Here is a 15,574-nt window from a genome sequence, read left to right on the forward strand (position 1 = left end):
ACTTCATTGCACTCAAATTGCACTGAAAACAACACCGCTCTGTTGGATGAAAGAAAACACAGGAAGTTCATGTACAAGCCATCAAATGATAGACATCGACGATTATTCGCAATAGTTATAACAATAAAGTTGAGTCCCCGGGAGCCTAAACATTAGGGAAAAATACAGTCTTCAAATAGCTTGGCCCAGGAGTGTCAAGCATGAGGCCCGCGGACCAAAACAAAAAACCTTAAAGAAAACATTTACTCTGTCATTTCATTCAAATTAACAGTAATTTCCTTATCAATGAGGTTGTCGCAGATCAAGGCAATCCCAAAAGCAGACTCCAGCACAAAAGTTCAAGTTTACACGGAGTTGATTTAAGTTCGCACTGAAGCAGAGGTGTCCTGAGGAAAGAGTCCAAGAAACAAGCAAAAGTCCAAAAACTAAAGAAATCGAAGCGCAGAAGGAAACAAGGGAATCATGAATGACGCTGGGATGTCTCGTCGCAAAGGAACAAAGACGATCTGAGACCAGAGGGACGGGGCTACAAACACACCTGAGGATGGACAAAGCGCAGGTGACACACATTGAGACAATCAGACGCACAGAGGGAAGTCGACAGGAGTGCAGAGACGCCACAAGTGAGTGTGAAGATAAAACGGGAAGGACGAAAACGGGCACGAAAGACTCCACAGAGACACAGACAGACGTTGCATTAGCATCAAGGCCACACAGTGAGGGCGAGTCGTGAAACCACTTCTGCCTAAAAGGAAGACATTTCACTGTGCTTGGTCCCAGGATAAGAAATAGCATTTGGTGGAAATTGCGCTCTGTATTCTCTAATTTTGCCAACTTGTGCAGCAACATGGTGAAATAAGAGTTTCCAGTACAGTCTTAATGCACTTTACATGATCTGTGCCATCTGTCCATCAGTGGTGACAGCTGTCCTACGATGTATTTGCACACCATTGGTAGAAACTCAGGGTTCATTGTCTTGCTCAAGGGCACTTTGACAAATGGACAGAGCAAAAAAAAAAAAAAAAAAGGGAGTGTGTGAACCCCAAATCTCGCTAATGGAAACCAAACCGCTCCACCAAGTGAGCCACAACTGTCTCACAGCACATCATTACACGAAGTAACTAGGTTTGGACGATCTCTGTCCGATCCAAAACCACATGAAACCACAGAGTGACATCAATCATAAGGAGACAAGCAAATTGACCCTGACGTGATTTGGACACGCACACTTCTGATCTGGAGCCAGACGTACTGCCAGTGAGTCCCACTGAAGCTCCTCCGTCCACACAATGGCCACTCATGGTTTACGGCTAAAATCCACACAACGCTCCAATCAGGCAACTTTCCCATTACGACTCATTTGTAAGAGTCCAAACTCCAATGTATACCAAACCTAAAGAAATAGTCACCCAAACATTAAGGTGGAGAAGCTTTTAACCCTGCAGGAGCAATGAAGCTCGAACAATTATTCAAAGCTGTGTTTCAGTGTTGAGGATGAAACCTTCAAAGGGTGAAGTCTAAGCTGACTGTACTTACAATAAACATTAAAACCATTATTTGCTTCATTAACTTGAAAATCTGCAGATTTATTATACAGAGCCTATGCATAATCCCAACTATCTATCATTTGCCCTAGAGACAAAAAAAATCAAGGGTTTAGACTGTCTTGATGTAATGTTTCCTTTTAGATTTTTTGACAGTCATGACAATAAAAAGGAAATTTGGGGTGTAAAAACAGTAGTTATTTTATTTAAACACATGATATTAGAATAAAATCTACTGTATTGTTGCTTAAAAATCATGTGCACATCAAAGGTTTTCATCATTAGCTTTGTGTTGCAGGTTGAGGAGGCAAAAGTACCGGATTACCTTTGAATGAATACAATACTTCAGTTTTAATGTTTTGAACTTAGGTGGTGCAACAGAAATTCTTCATGTACATATCACATGGTCATATTTGTGCCTACTTATTAATGATGGATGCTTTACACAAATGTACAAAAGCAACACTTCAACACAATAATTGGCTATTGCATCGCCTTCATTTTATCGAGAGTCCTTATTGTCTGATTTGCTGTTCCAGCAAGTCCTCTCTCCTTCATGTTTGGAAGGTATCCAGCTCTGTTTTTTCACTAGTGGTTCTCACTGCAAAAATATCTAGCTTGACAGAGGAGAAAGAACAGGAATGTTCCCCATAAGATAAAACTGTATGGAGCAGAAAGAGCGAGGGAGTCATCAGAAGAGTCCAAGGCTTCGTGGCTTGAGGCACAAGACGAAAAGACTTGGCCGTATCGTCCAGCATAATGAGTCAGCCCCAAAACCACCACTATCATCGCAGAGCTATCGCTCCCATCACTGAGCACGGCTCCTCCACATATACACTCACACCAGAACACAAGCTCTCCTCCAGTGGAAACTCCCTTGTCATAACTCCTGTTATGATAAATAGATGTTATGTCCAACATTTCCATAGCGATGTTTGCAAACACCAGCGGGCAGACGGCAGATCCGCACTTGCTGCATTGAAACTTGAGCGAATAACAGGTGATTTGACTGTTTCGCTTTAGTTGCTCCGTTCTGGGGATGAGGTGGTGACGACACGACAGGCCCGGTTAATTCAGATCCTGCTTAAAATGTGCTGAAATCCTCTCAAAAATATATTGTGCTTTCAGTTTGTACGTGTTAAGTGAGCGATCGACTCAGGCCCATTTTTAAGTGGAAACGTGAACATTTTTGTAGCTTTCACGACAATGGCGCTCAGAGCCAGTGAAAACTCTACTTTTGAAAATAACTCCCAAGGGGGAACTTTTCGGAAATACTAAAACTCTGTGGAAATGTGGGAATATGTATGGCCTCCACCTCCGTGGAAACAGGGTAAAGCGCTGTTACTGTGCATGTGCACCACGACTGTAGTAAATAGTTCTTCTGCACATGCTCAGTAGATGCACAATGGCGGCGTGTGTCATGATTCTCAGTCCTTATTCTCCTGGGACTTTGTAGTTTTGTCGTTGACAGTCACTGTAATAACAATCCAACTTTGTTGTCGGTCTGTACAATTGCCTGTTTGTTCACCGTTGTTAATGTTTATAGCGTCCTTTTTCTCTGAATGCATCTGTGTGGCCCGATATGCTAACTACACCGTTTTCAGTGTTTCTGCCATTTCCGTGTAAACGGACATAGTTTTCACAATGTTGCCGTGTAAACCGGAAACTTTTCAATTTCAATATCACTCGAAACATTGTGGTGTTGATGGGGTCTAAGAATAACACCATGAGTGTAATCACCTGCAAACATGAGTATTCAATTGAGGGTTTTAAATAAGTTAGCCCCTGTTGGAAAACAATGGTCTGCTGGGAATGGTAATATTTCCACATTTGTTTTGTAGTGATCATCATGGAGTGACTGGACGGAGCGCTGAGGCCCCACGAGAGCTTTGGAAAAAATAAAAACATTGTAAGTCTGACGAACGGCACAGACAACTCAGATTATCTTATATTCAACTTCACAAATTAGTCGTGGGGAGGCAGATGGACACAACTTGAGCAGACGGTCCATGTTGTCCTTTTCAAATGTGTTAAAAACAGATAATATCAGACACAAACTGTTATTGTGTGTCTGTCTGGTGTCATTCTCAGTGGATCAAGTTCCACATGCGCTTTTCCTCCAATCTTCCCTCCAATGGAAGTTTGTATTAAAACCCCCTTTGCAGCCACATCTGGGCTGCTGTTATCTCCGCTCTGGGGAGTCATGTACCGTCCTGATCGACGTGCTTCCCAGCTATCTGTGTTCCACCACACATTTTCCTCATTCTCAAAGGGAACCAAATGGCGGGACACACGCCACACATGTGCGCGTAGTTGCATGTTTCCAGGGTACAGGTCAAGCTGTTTAGCACAGATCATTGGCATTTTCTGTGAGATTAAGAGCATAATCGCAGTCTCGAGGGGGACCTGTTACAGTCAGTCTAGACTGGAAGGCCACAGGTTGTTCATTGTTGCAGCTGAATAAGAACATTGAACAGCTGGGGCAAACCATTATTTTTAGAGAGCAATTTAGCTGCTCATATTACGAGGAAAAGGCCTGTGAGGTGTGCATTCATTCATTATACTGAGCACTTTCTAGTGATTTCATTCCGTGAATGTTTTCATTAACTCACAGCTGTACCACCTGCTTAATAAATATTGTATTTGCTATTCACACGCTCGGCATTTATGACATTTTTACATGTCGTACTGGTTTTCATTCATTGAAATACTGACGTCTTTAACAAATTCTTGCACTTATTTAGGATTTTATGGGTTTTTACTGTAAGTTATAACACAATAAATGGTTGCAGAATGTCTGCCCGACAGGCTACAACACTTTGACACACAACACACAATATTTTTGGCACTTGTTAAAAACTAATCTCAGGACTAGAATTTACATGCAGGGTATTATGTTTTTTTTGCTTTCATCTAGTAAATAACTCCAGCAAAACAACTTAAATCTTGTTCAGGCATAGCTAGTCTTTGGAAATGCGTCATAAACTCTGATAAAAGTTGACAAACGTGTCCTTCAAACTTCACTTGCAAACGTGTTTTCTCACTGAAGCAATAACTGACAGGGTTTTTTTAACCTTTCATGAGAAATGACACTGTCATAAATCTGCCTGAGAAGAACTGATGTGAGCTGATAGTGATGTGGAACCACGGTGGTTAACAAATCAGACAAAGGTTTACATCCAACTTTTGATTTCTTTCAACCCAAACCGCAACACGGTAGTTACGATGCCAAACCAATGGTTTTTGGGGTTTTTTCAGCAGTTTGGGTGTCTCCACCTGACCGCATGAAATACTCCGATAACATTTAAGTTTTACCCATCTGTGCCTCTTTATTTGTGACAGAGATGGCTCTTTCCTATGAATCCCAGCATTGAAAACCATCGTCAAGCTTCTGAACCCTCAGAAAATATCAGGAGAAGTTTCTACACTGCGACAGGAGAAGAACTCATCTGTTGTTATTGGAGAACCATGAAATAAATCATGAAAGGTCGGTGTACTGCTTACTGCAGCCATGATCATACAAATACAAAAAAATGGTAGTTTACAAAAATGTATTAAATTAAGTCACCAAATTCTCCTGATTTAGCCCCAACCCCAAACATTTAAGATGAGGTAACATATATGGCAGTAGATTAATAAATTCTCTCAGAAAACACTGGAGTCCACTGCTCCTACCATGTTTACAGTCGAATTGAACAATTGGGATGTCTGATCGCTCTCTAATAGTTTTTGGAGCTTGAAAGCAGAATCACAAATATTGCCAGAGTTTTAAAGAACTGAAGAAGAACAAAGAGCCGTGAAACTAATGGCCGTTCCTCCGCAGAAAGAAGACACGGAGATAGCTGTGGAAATTAGTTCAAGATGCTTGAAACAACCCGCCTGCCAAGAACCTTGAAGAACGGTGAGCGGGTATACCTGTCTGGTAGGCAAACGACACTCATGCTTTTCTCTTGCCTACACTCACAATACTTACTGTTGAATAAAAAGCAGTTGTGGGTTTTAAGGCATCCCTGCCTAAAGGTTTGCACCATACTTCATTCCGAGAGTGAAATTGTGTGGTAAAGCGGGAGCAGATAAATGAGGCGGTGGAAAACGGAGAACTCAGCACTTGTATTAAACCTGCTGGTTGCATGTTTTTGCTGAAGCTGGAGCGTATAGGAGCGGGAGTGGTGGCTGGAGCATGGCCTCAGCTGTGCTACACTAATGTAAGAAGAATGCACCTTTAACCACTTTCTCAGCCTTGCACACATGGATTTATGACCTTTGTTTCTATGTATACCCTCTTTACAACCATGCGCCTTGAATGTTAGATATGTGTTTGCCGCAATAAACCAAGGAAACCTCAAGAAATCCATTTATTTCCAATGACAGGCTAAACTTTTGGCCGGGCAACGCTAACCACCGTCACCTTGTTTCTTCATTCGGTGGGTTTGAGAATTTGGCCGCGGCTCAACTTTTGAGCGACGCCTCTCGTCACCGGCCATAGCTGGAATAGCTGATGTCCCTCCCACCGCCGCCGCACCATGTGCGCTACAAATGGCAGCAAGCATTGCCACAGTTGATATGTCAAGCCGGAGCAACAGCGCCGAGACATTCGAGGTGAAGGTAAACAGGCGTGGGGCTCTATATACATCCACAGAGGAAAGCACACATGCACTCGGAGGCACACGGGCCGCTCGCATTCCACCAGCATGAAAGTGCTTTCATGTTTACAGCAGAACAAACAGAGGAGGGCTTCACCTCCTGTGTTTATCTGTAATACGCTTGTTTCCATGACTGCCTTCCCTCCGAGCAGCGAGAAACAAAACATTTGCTCGGAAGGATTAGAGGCGGACAAGCTGCAAGCGCCGGAGTAAAATCGAGACGCATTACTTTTATAATTAGTAATAGTCGTGTGTCTGCAAATTGTCTCACGATTGCAGATTATGTCTCAATTGGGATCAAGTGTTTAATTGCGGTAAGTGCCGACAACTATGGACACGTTGTCTTGATAAAGGATGATTCTGTTTTATGAATTGGTGAGAACTCCTCCCTCACTGTGTGAAGACTTTGGTATTGATTCCCCCCCAACCCCCCCCCCCCCCCCCCCCCCCCACCCCCTCCCGCCCCAATATGAAATTGGTAGCAAGTTTTGCTTGCACACCTTGGCTTAGGCAAATGCAATTAATGTCGTCTTTCCGTCTGAACGTGAGATTGGTGATGTGTCGTGTAAAGTTCTTCTTGCACATTGTTGACCTCAACCAGGTCTGAAGTTGAAAACCTTTTCTACCAGAGGTAAGAGGAGAGAGTCACAGTGCAATGCTCGGGTTTCGAACAGAGATTTTCCTCTATAATTAGTCCTTTGGACAGGTAGTCACGAAAAACCAAAGACCGTGAAAAAGTGGTGACTGAGCTTTAATGTAAAACATTCTGCCACTTACCAATGTCTTGTATTTTCTTGACGTCCTTCTCTGTTTTTTGATGGATAGGCGCTACCTGGGGGCCCCATTTGGAATATTCACAACCTGTCTAAGGGGGTTGCACATTGTGTTGTTGATAAAGTTAATATAGACCAAATGTCAGTCATCTCTGGAACCCCCCCCACACACACACACACACACACCATCCCCCATATAGCTTCTACACGACAAGTAGAGGGGCCCATTTCACTAATTCCCAACATATTATTGTTCTGGAAAGTGTTTTAAGTAAATTGTTTCCATCGTATTGTCGTTAATATGGACCAATGTTGTCCCTCTTTGGAGACCCCCTGTCAGCACTCCCTCTGTGTCCTTGTAAAGTCTCTGATTCTTACCTGTTTTGTCTTTTCCTGTTTTGCTTGGCCTTTTTTGAACTTCACAGTAAACTCTTTATGTATGAGTCTGCTTTTGGGTTCGCCCCTGATTCGTGACACATCCATCCAGCTTGGGGCCCTGGGCAATTCCCTACTGGGTTAACCTGTCTTGATGCTCCTGCTCTCGCTATCCAAAGACATTCTTGTTTGGTATATTGGGGATTATAAATTTTCATTTTGAGTGAAGACCTTCCCAGTATGTACAATGCCTTTTCCCCAATTTTATCAAGTAGCTCCAGCTGCCTCTGGCTGCAAACAGGATTGAAGGTTGTGAAGAAGATGGACGGACTGACCCGTAGTAAAGTGTAAATTATGACATTTGAACAACTAATACTATAGGAGACCTATTCATTATGGGAAGTACCAATAGTTTCATATGGATCCTCACAATGTTCCAGCAACTGGTGCCAACAAACAATGAACAAAGTAAACTGTTGATTTATCACGGTTGGACTTTGGTTTCATGTAAACAAGTTGACAGCTTAGTGTGTTGAGGTGCCGCTTGACTTATTATCAGGAATCTACCACAATCGAAAGCAGAGCTCACAGCATCAAACTACAACAGTAAAAAAAATAAACAAAAACAAAACAACTGGTCAACTTCTGGAGCCAAACGTTTTTACTCACGAGTTAATGGAATCCTAAATGAAGTCAAATGAAGAAGCAAACATTTGTTTCAAATTTGTCACGTGGCCACAATCCAAACATTCCAAATAACGCAAGTTTAGCTTTTTACACCAACCTGGTCTAATTCTCTTGGAAATAAAATCAAAGATTTGACGTTATTGACTGAGGTTTTGGCTGGATGGTGTTATTTTGATCGTTGAACCAGCCACGATGACAAAGAGACGGTGATGAATAATTGCCTCCTCCCACTCAGCCGGCACCATTTGCCCTTGAGCAAGGCAGGAAGCAGGTATCAGCAGCCAGCCATCTCCTGACAGCTCCCAGGCCTGAAAGGTACTGAATATGAAACAGACTGTTGCTCCTGGAAAAGGGAAAGCATTCTCAGTTGCCTCTCCTGGATGACTGTATACTCCACTGTGAGCATACTCATGGATTTGTAAGACGGTCCCACATTCCAATAAACCTCAGTGTCTTGTTGTATTGTCATAAACCAAAATCTAGGTAATGTAATAAGTCCAAATTGGCAGAGGGGTCTGGGAAAGTACAGTCCTCTGCTCTGTGTTGGTTTGTAGTCAGTGGATGTGGTCGGTGGGGATGGCGGGCAGAATATGTATGACTTTCTGTGTGTTTGTGTGTGCGTACAGTACTTGTGTGTCGAGTTGAGGGTCTCGCCAACTCTCGCCTCGCTCCATTTGCGATCGAACCCCAGCTGAAATAAAAAACACATGGGAGCTGTTTTGAAGCTCCCTCATTGCTGCTTAGAAAAGCTAAATTTCCCCCCACGACTTCTCACTGTCTCTCCTCAGCCGTCCGCCCATCCCTCATCCCCAGCTTTTTGTGCTTGGAACCGCTCGCCCGGAACAGGCAACACCAATCGACCTCAAAATTTCCATTTGGAGAAGAAATGACAAACCAAAATAAACAGGGGACAAGGGAGAAGCAAAAAAAAAAGAGAAGAAAGAAGCGAAACAAGGTTTGCGTGCGCGGCACTGATGGAAGGGCAAATACTGTGCCCACTCTGTTATGGTTGGCGGACCTTGAAGTGCCTGATCAGTCGAAGCAGAATGGGGGGGGGGTAAGAAAAACAGCGAAGTGGAGCGACAGGCTGCCATACGGTGCGGTCACCAGCCGATGTATGTTTGAACCATGGCAGAAATTTCACGTGGTTGTGATTTTCATATTAAAGTAATAGGGGGTCTATCAGTGTCTAAGATGTAGTGATGGGAGGCCTGAGCACCAGCTGCCATGTGTGTGTGTGTGTGTTTGTGGGAATGTACATTTACAGTACTATTGAAGCTCGTATGTGTTTCGAGAGATCTAGTGTAATTCACCTCATAATAGCACCTAATAATGGCACTTGAGAAATGCCACAGTAAATGGGTACAGTGAATAGTGTGAAGAGAAAAATACAGAGTCCTTGAGTACCGTTCTCAATTTCACCGTTACAGGAAAGTAATTCAGAAGATTTCATCGCATTTAAGGCTCAGACTTGAAATGTGAGTACTAATGTGTACAAATAAATGCAATCTTTTGGATTAAAAACACTGGTAGGGTTCACTTAGTGTCAACTTGTACTTCACTGTACAATTTTCCCTCAATATAACAGAGATTTATATATATATGTGTGAATGTGATCTATTGATTCAGTTCCTTTTCAGTTCAGTGCCTTTAGGAACATGGAATATCATACATGCATACATTTCTTTTCCTAGACGCACCCAAATATTTATTTGTCTATCAAAATTAAGAGGGGTCAGTTAATTTTTCTGAAGAAAAGTAGAACATTTGTGAACTTTGTCCACAGAAATAAAGAAAGAGTCAGCCAATGTTAACATAACTAACATAACTTTCTAAAGAACCCTTTCTGTTTCAAAAGTTTTAAATACCTCAATAACTTTTGTTTATTTTTTAACAGGTAATGTACAGTTTGTGCATTTTTCTAACTATAGCAGTAAAATCTGAACATAATCAATGTCACATTCACTTCTCGGTTTGCAACATCCACTCAAACATGCAAAACATAACCTGCAATTGCAAAGAACATCATGACGCACAACATTTCATGGTTGATTATAAAAAAACGGACAAACTGTACTTCTTTAAAAAAAAAGATGTACGAGGAATGGGCACGCAAATAAAAAGACAAAAAGTTTTTGAACACTTAAACAAACTACAGGCAGACATTGTCTTGTTACAAGAGACACACACACCTACAACAGGACATCACAAATTGATATCACCACAATTCCCTCACACATACTCAGCTTGTTTTAACTCCAAGCAGAGAGGCGTAGCTATATTAATCAACAATAAAATACAATTCTCGTGTAAAGACACAATCACAGATCCAGAGGGAAGATTTATAATTATTCACATCTCTCTTCAGAACATAGAGATGTGTATCGCAAACATCTATGGCCCAAATGTTGATGACCCCTCCTTCTATCATAATTTCTTCACCACCCTCTCAACACACTCTGACAAAACACTGATAGTGGGAGGAGACCTCAACATCGCCTTCAATCAACAAGTAGACAGAGTTAGTAAAGCAGCAAACACCCGACACTGGGAATCTACAGACATAGTCCAGCAGTACATGAGTGACTATGGGCTTTGCGACGCCTGGCGCACCTCTCATCCCACTCTTAAAGAGTACACCTTCTACTCAGCAGTGCACCAATCTTATTCGCGCTTAGATTACTTTCTGGTGAGTAAATCAGTGATTAAAGACATCTTGGACACACGGATTCACCCCATTACTCTCAGTGACCATGCACCTGTCACTATGACAGTTACTAATAGAACAATCACCCCTCCTATTAGACAGTGGAGATTTAACACGTCACTGCTTAAGGATCCAGATTTCCTCACATTCTTTAAAAAACAATGGACAATCTTTTTAGAAACAAATGACCTGCCTGGTGTCTCTCCCTGCGTCCTCTGGGAGACGGCTAAAGTTGTCATGAGAGGTAAAATCATTTCTTACTCCTCATACAAGACCAAAAGAGAAAAAAAAAAGGAGAAAGAACTGGAAGATAAAATCAAAACCATGGAAACAGCTCATGCTGCCTGCAAAGACGACAGCCTATTAATGGAACTAAGAAAATTTAAAACAGAGTTGAACAAAATAATTGAACATAAAACACAATTTCAACTGCAGAGACTACGCTGGGAGAACTTTGAACATGGTAATAAATCCAGCAAACTTTTAGCCAATCAGTTAAAACAAAATAAAGAAAAATGTACAATCCCCTCAGTCCAAACTCAAAATGGTAAAATCACTTTTAACCCACAAGAAATAAACAATACTTTCAGAGAATTCTACAAAAAACTTTACTCTTCACAAATTGATCCTTCACAATCTGAAATAGAGAGCTTTCTGAGCACAGTCAACCTCCCAAAATTAAAAGAAGAACAGATCCAAGGTCTAGAAGCTTCCATCTCAGTAGAAGAACTGCAGGAAGCTCTCCAGCACATGCCTGATGGTAAAGCTCCAGGACCTGATGGATACCCCACTGAATTTTACAAAGAATTATGGTCTTTACTCTCACCTATTTTTTTCAGAATAATTGAGGAAATTAAAGAATCTTCAACTCTCCCCCAACATATGAACTGTGCAAATATCAGTCTTCTTCTAAAACCGGATAAAGATCCCACACTACCATCTAGCTATCGGCCGATATCACTAATCAATGTAGATCTTAAAATAATTAGTAAAACATTAGCAAGCAGACTGGAAAAAATCACACCCCACATCATACACCCAGATCAAACTGGGTTTATTAAAGGACGACACTCCACTAATAATACACGTAGATTAATTAATCTTATAGACCACTGCCACCACAATAAACAAAAAGCCATTATCACCTCCTTAGATGCAGAAAAAGCCTTTGATAGGGTAAATTGGAAATTTCTACTTGCTACACTACGGAAATTTGGATTTAGAGAATATTACCTTTCCTGGATAAAAATACTGTATACCTCACCCAGTGCCTGTGTTAAAACCAATGACCAAATGTCCTCAAGGTTCAATCTTGAGAGAGGCACCCGACAGGGGTGTCCACTCTCACCATCTCTCTTTGCAATTTTCATCGAACCACTAGCAGCAGCCATCAGACAGAATAATAACATAAAAGGAATACGAACAGCAAATATAACACATAAAATATGTCTCTATGCGGATGATGTGCTAATTTTCCTGCAAAACGCACAGACCTCTCTTCCAGAAACAATAGGGTTGATAGACAGATTCTCCTCAATCTCAGAATATTCTATAAATTGGAACAAATCAGTAGTCTTGCCTATCAACTCTACATTTCAGCAGACACCTAACACCCCACTAAAACCAGGGAACATCAAATATCTCGGCATTAACGTCTCAGCCAAACTCTCAGACTTGGTACACTTAAACTACACCCCCCTTATTAAAGCAATAGAGGAGGACCTCACTCGATGGAGGACACTCCCAATTTCACTTATGGGGAGAGTAGCAACAATCAAAATGATGATCTTGCCTAAAATTAACTACATCTTCTCAATGATCCCAGCAAAACCACCAAAAACCTGGTTTAACACTCTTGATTCTCATGTCTCAAAATTCTTATGGAAAAATAAACCATCACGTATAAGTTTAAAAACACTCCAGAACACCAAGGACCAAGGTGGTTTAGAACTCCCAAATTTTTATAATTATTATCTGGCCAATAAACTACTTTATGTTGTAAAATGGATCAATCAGAAACCCTTAGATGAAGGCTGGCTAGACGTTGAAAAAACATTCTGTGAAGATCTCCAAGTCAGAGATCTTCCCTTCTTCAGTCCTGTCATCAAAAAGCACAGCTGCTTCAAAAGCATCAATATAAACACGTCGCTGACAGCTTGGTGGGAATTTCTTAAAATAAATGGATCTACACTCATTCCCTGCAAACTCACACCCATCTGGAACAATCCCGACATCCTGCAAAGAAAAAAACCAATAAACTTCCCAAGATGGCAAAATAAAGGAATAAGACACTTAGAACAACTTATCTCCAATAACTCTTTTATTCCATTTAATGAGCTAATAGAAACATATGGTATCAGTCAAAACAACTATCTGGAATATCTTCAGCTTAAGTCAATAATACAAACTAAGTTCAAACTAGAACAGATTAACTTGAACTTACCTCAGACAGTGACAAACCTCCTGAAGATCTCAGCACCTAAACCTCTTTCTAAAATTATCTCAATCCTGTCAGGTTCAAATATCTCAATATCCCTTCCCACGTTCAAATGGGAAGAAGATCTCAACATCAACAGAGACCCAACGTTTTGGTCAGAAATCTGTACAAATACATTCAAAATGAGCAAAAACCCCAATATACAGCTCATACAATACAAGATCCTTCACAGAGTTCATTACACGGGACAAAGGATGTTCAAGATGGGGCTCACTCCCACTAACATATGTTCAAACTGCACAGGTGATCTCCCAGATACTTATCTACACGCACTTTGGCTGTGTACGCCAGTCCAAACCTTCTGGCAAAAGATTTGTGAAGATTTATCGTTATGCCTGGGCCACCCTATTCCAGTCTCACCTTCACTTTGCTTGTTAGGAGATCTCACAGAAATTAAAAGAGAAAAAAATGAGTCCTGCATGCTCCTGGTTTCCCTAAGCGTCGCAAAAAAGGCGATCCTCATGAACTGGAAATCCAAAAGTAATTTGAATATAAAGTTATTTAAAAACTTACTTCTAGACCACATCACATTGGAGAGAATGTCTGCTTGTAGGAAAAATCATTTGACAGAATTTGAGTCCACATGGTCCCCAATAATTAAATACACCATGTAGCCCTGTGGGGGGGGGGGGGTAGTGGCTCCACCCCGGGGCTCTGGGGACCGTCCGTGGCTGGGGCGTCGTGGCTTTGGTGGTTGGTGGCTCTGTGGGCTCGGGGGTGTCCTGGCATCTATGCTGGGGAGTTACGGCCTGGCCTGGGGAGTCCTGGGCGGGGATGTGGGGGGGGCTCTGCTCTGGGCCGGGGTCGGGCCCGCTGGGGTGGGATGGGGGGGCTGGGCGTCGGGCCCCGGCTGGGCTGTCGACTGGGGGGGGGTTGGGGGCGGGTTGTCCGGGCCCTGGGGGTGTGGGGCCTCCCCCTTCCCGGTGGGGGTGCCCGCTGCGGCGCTGGGGGTGGGTCCTCCCTCTGGCCCCCTCCCCCGGTGGGGCGGGTTGGCCCCTGCTGCCGCGCTCCGGGTCTGCCTCATTCCCGGATTGGGGGGAGCGGGGTACGGGGGGGGCTCCGGGTTCTGGATGGACGGTTAACTGAGAGTGACCTCCAGGGCCTGATAGGGGTGTGCGTGTGCGTGTGCGTGTGTGTGTGGGTTGGGGTGTGTGGGTTGGGGTGTGTGGGTTGGGGTGTGGGGCTGTGTGGAGTGGGCGAATGAGGGGGGGTGCCCTGGCCACTGGCCTCCGGCTGGGCTCGCACTGGGCCCTGCGGGTCTCGGACTCTGCTGTCTGGCCGTTGGGTGGGGTGGGGGCTCCCTGCCCGGGTCCCCTTGCGGCGCCTTATTTGGGGGGGTGTGGCCCCCCGGGTCCTAGGCCGGCCGCTCGGGGGGTGGGGTGGGGCAGCGCGGGGGGTCCAGCTGGGCCAAGGTCCTAGCGACGGGGGGACCCCCTCCCTCAGAACCCTCCCTGCCTTACCTCACCTTATATTACCCCACAATAGGGAACAGTGGGGCGGTGCCTAGGTGGGGGGTCCAGGCTACTTAATTGCGGTCTGGGTCCTCCCCCGACTTTGCACCACCCACAATTTTAACCACACTTAGTCATGTAGGGTCTTGAGGGGGTAAGCCGCTTTCGGGGTTCTGCCGCTTGTCAGCGGTAGAACGCCCGGGCCCCGCTACCCCCCAATTTTAAACCGCACCATAGACACACACATCGCATCCACCTTTTCAAAACACAAAAACACACCCTTACATACATCCAACACACATATAGGGCAGGGGAAGGGCGGGAGACGTGGCTCCCCCCAGCACCTCCCGCTGGGGTCCCGCCCCGGCCCGGGGTGAGTGCGGCTGGAGTGCGGGGGGCGCGCTCCCTCGGGCGCGGCGCTTGTGGGGGGGCTGGGGTGCGGTGCTCCTTCTCCACTTGCTGTTGGATTGGTGGAGGTTGGGATACCGCGGTGGCCGGGAGGGGGCCCGGCCGGCGGCCTGAGGGTGCGAGAGTCATCACTCCCCCCCCCGTTCCGTGTGTGTGTGTGTGTGTGTGTGTGGGTGTGTGGGTGGGTGTGTGGGTGTGTGTGTGGGTGTGTGTGTGTGCGGGGTGGGTCATGGGTTGGGTTTCCCAATCAAGACCCGGGGGGAGGGGTTATGGGGCGGGTGGATTATGAGGCTCCTGGGGGTGTAGAGTTGACTGTTCTCCGACCGGGGCCTGCGCCGGGCTTCGCTTTCCTGGGTCTGGGGGCGGGGCTGGTCCGGGGCGCGGCGGCTGGGGCCGTCTCTGCCTTACCGGGTTGGGGGGGGCGGTGGGTGGGCCTGTTCCCGGGGGTGCGGTGGGACTCGCCGCCGGGGTTGGGGGGGCTCTCGGCCC

This window comes from Lipophrys pholis (assembly GCF_963383615.2).
Source record: "Lipophrys pholis genome assembly, chromosome: 15".
In the NCBI taxonomy this organism is placed as follows: Eukaryota; Metazoa; Chordata; class Actinopteri; order Blenniiformes; family Blenniidae; genus Lipophrys; species Lipophrys pholis.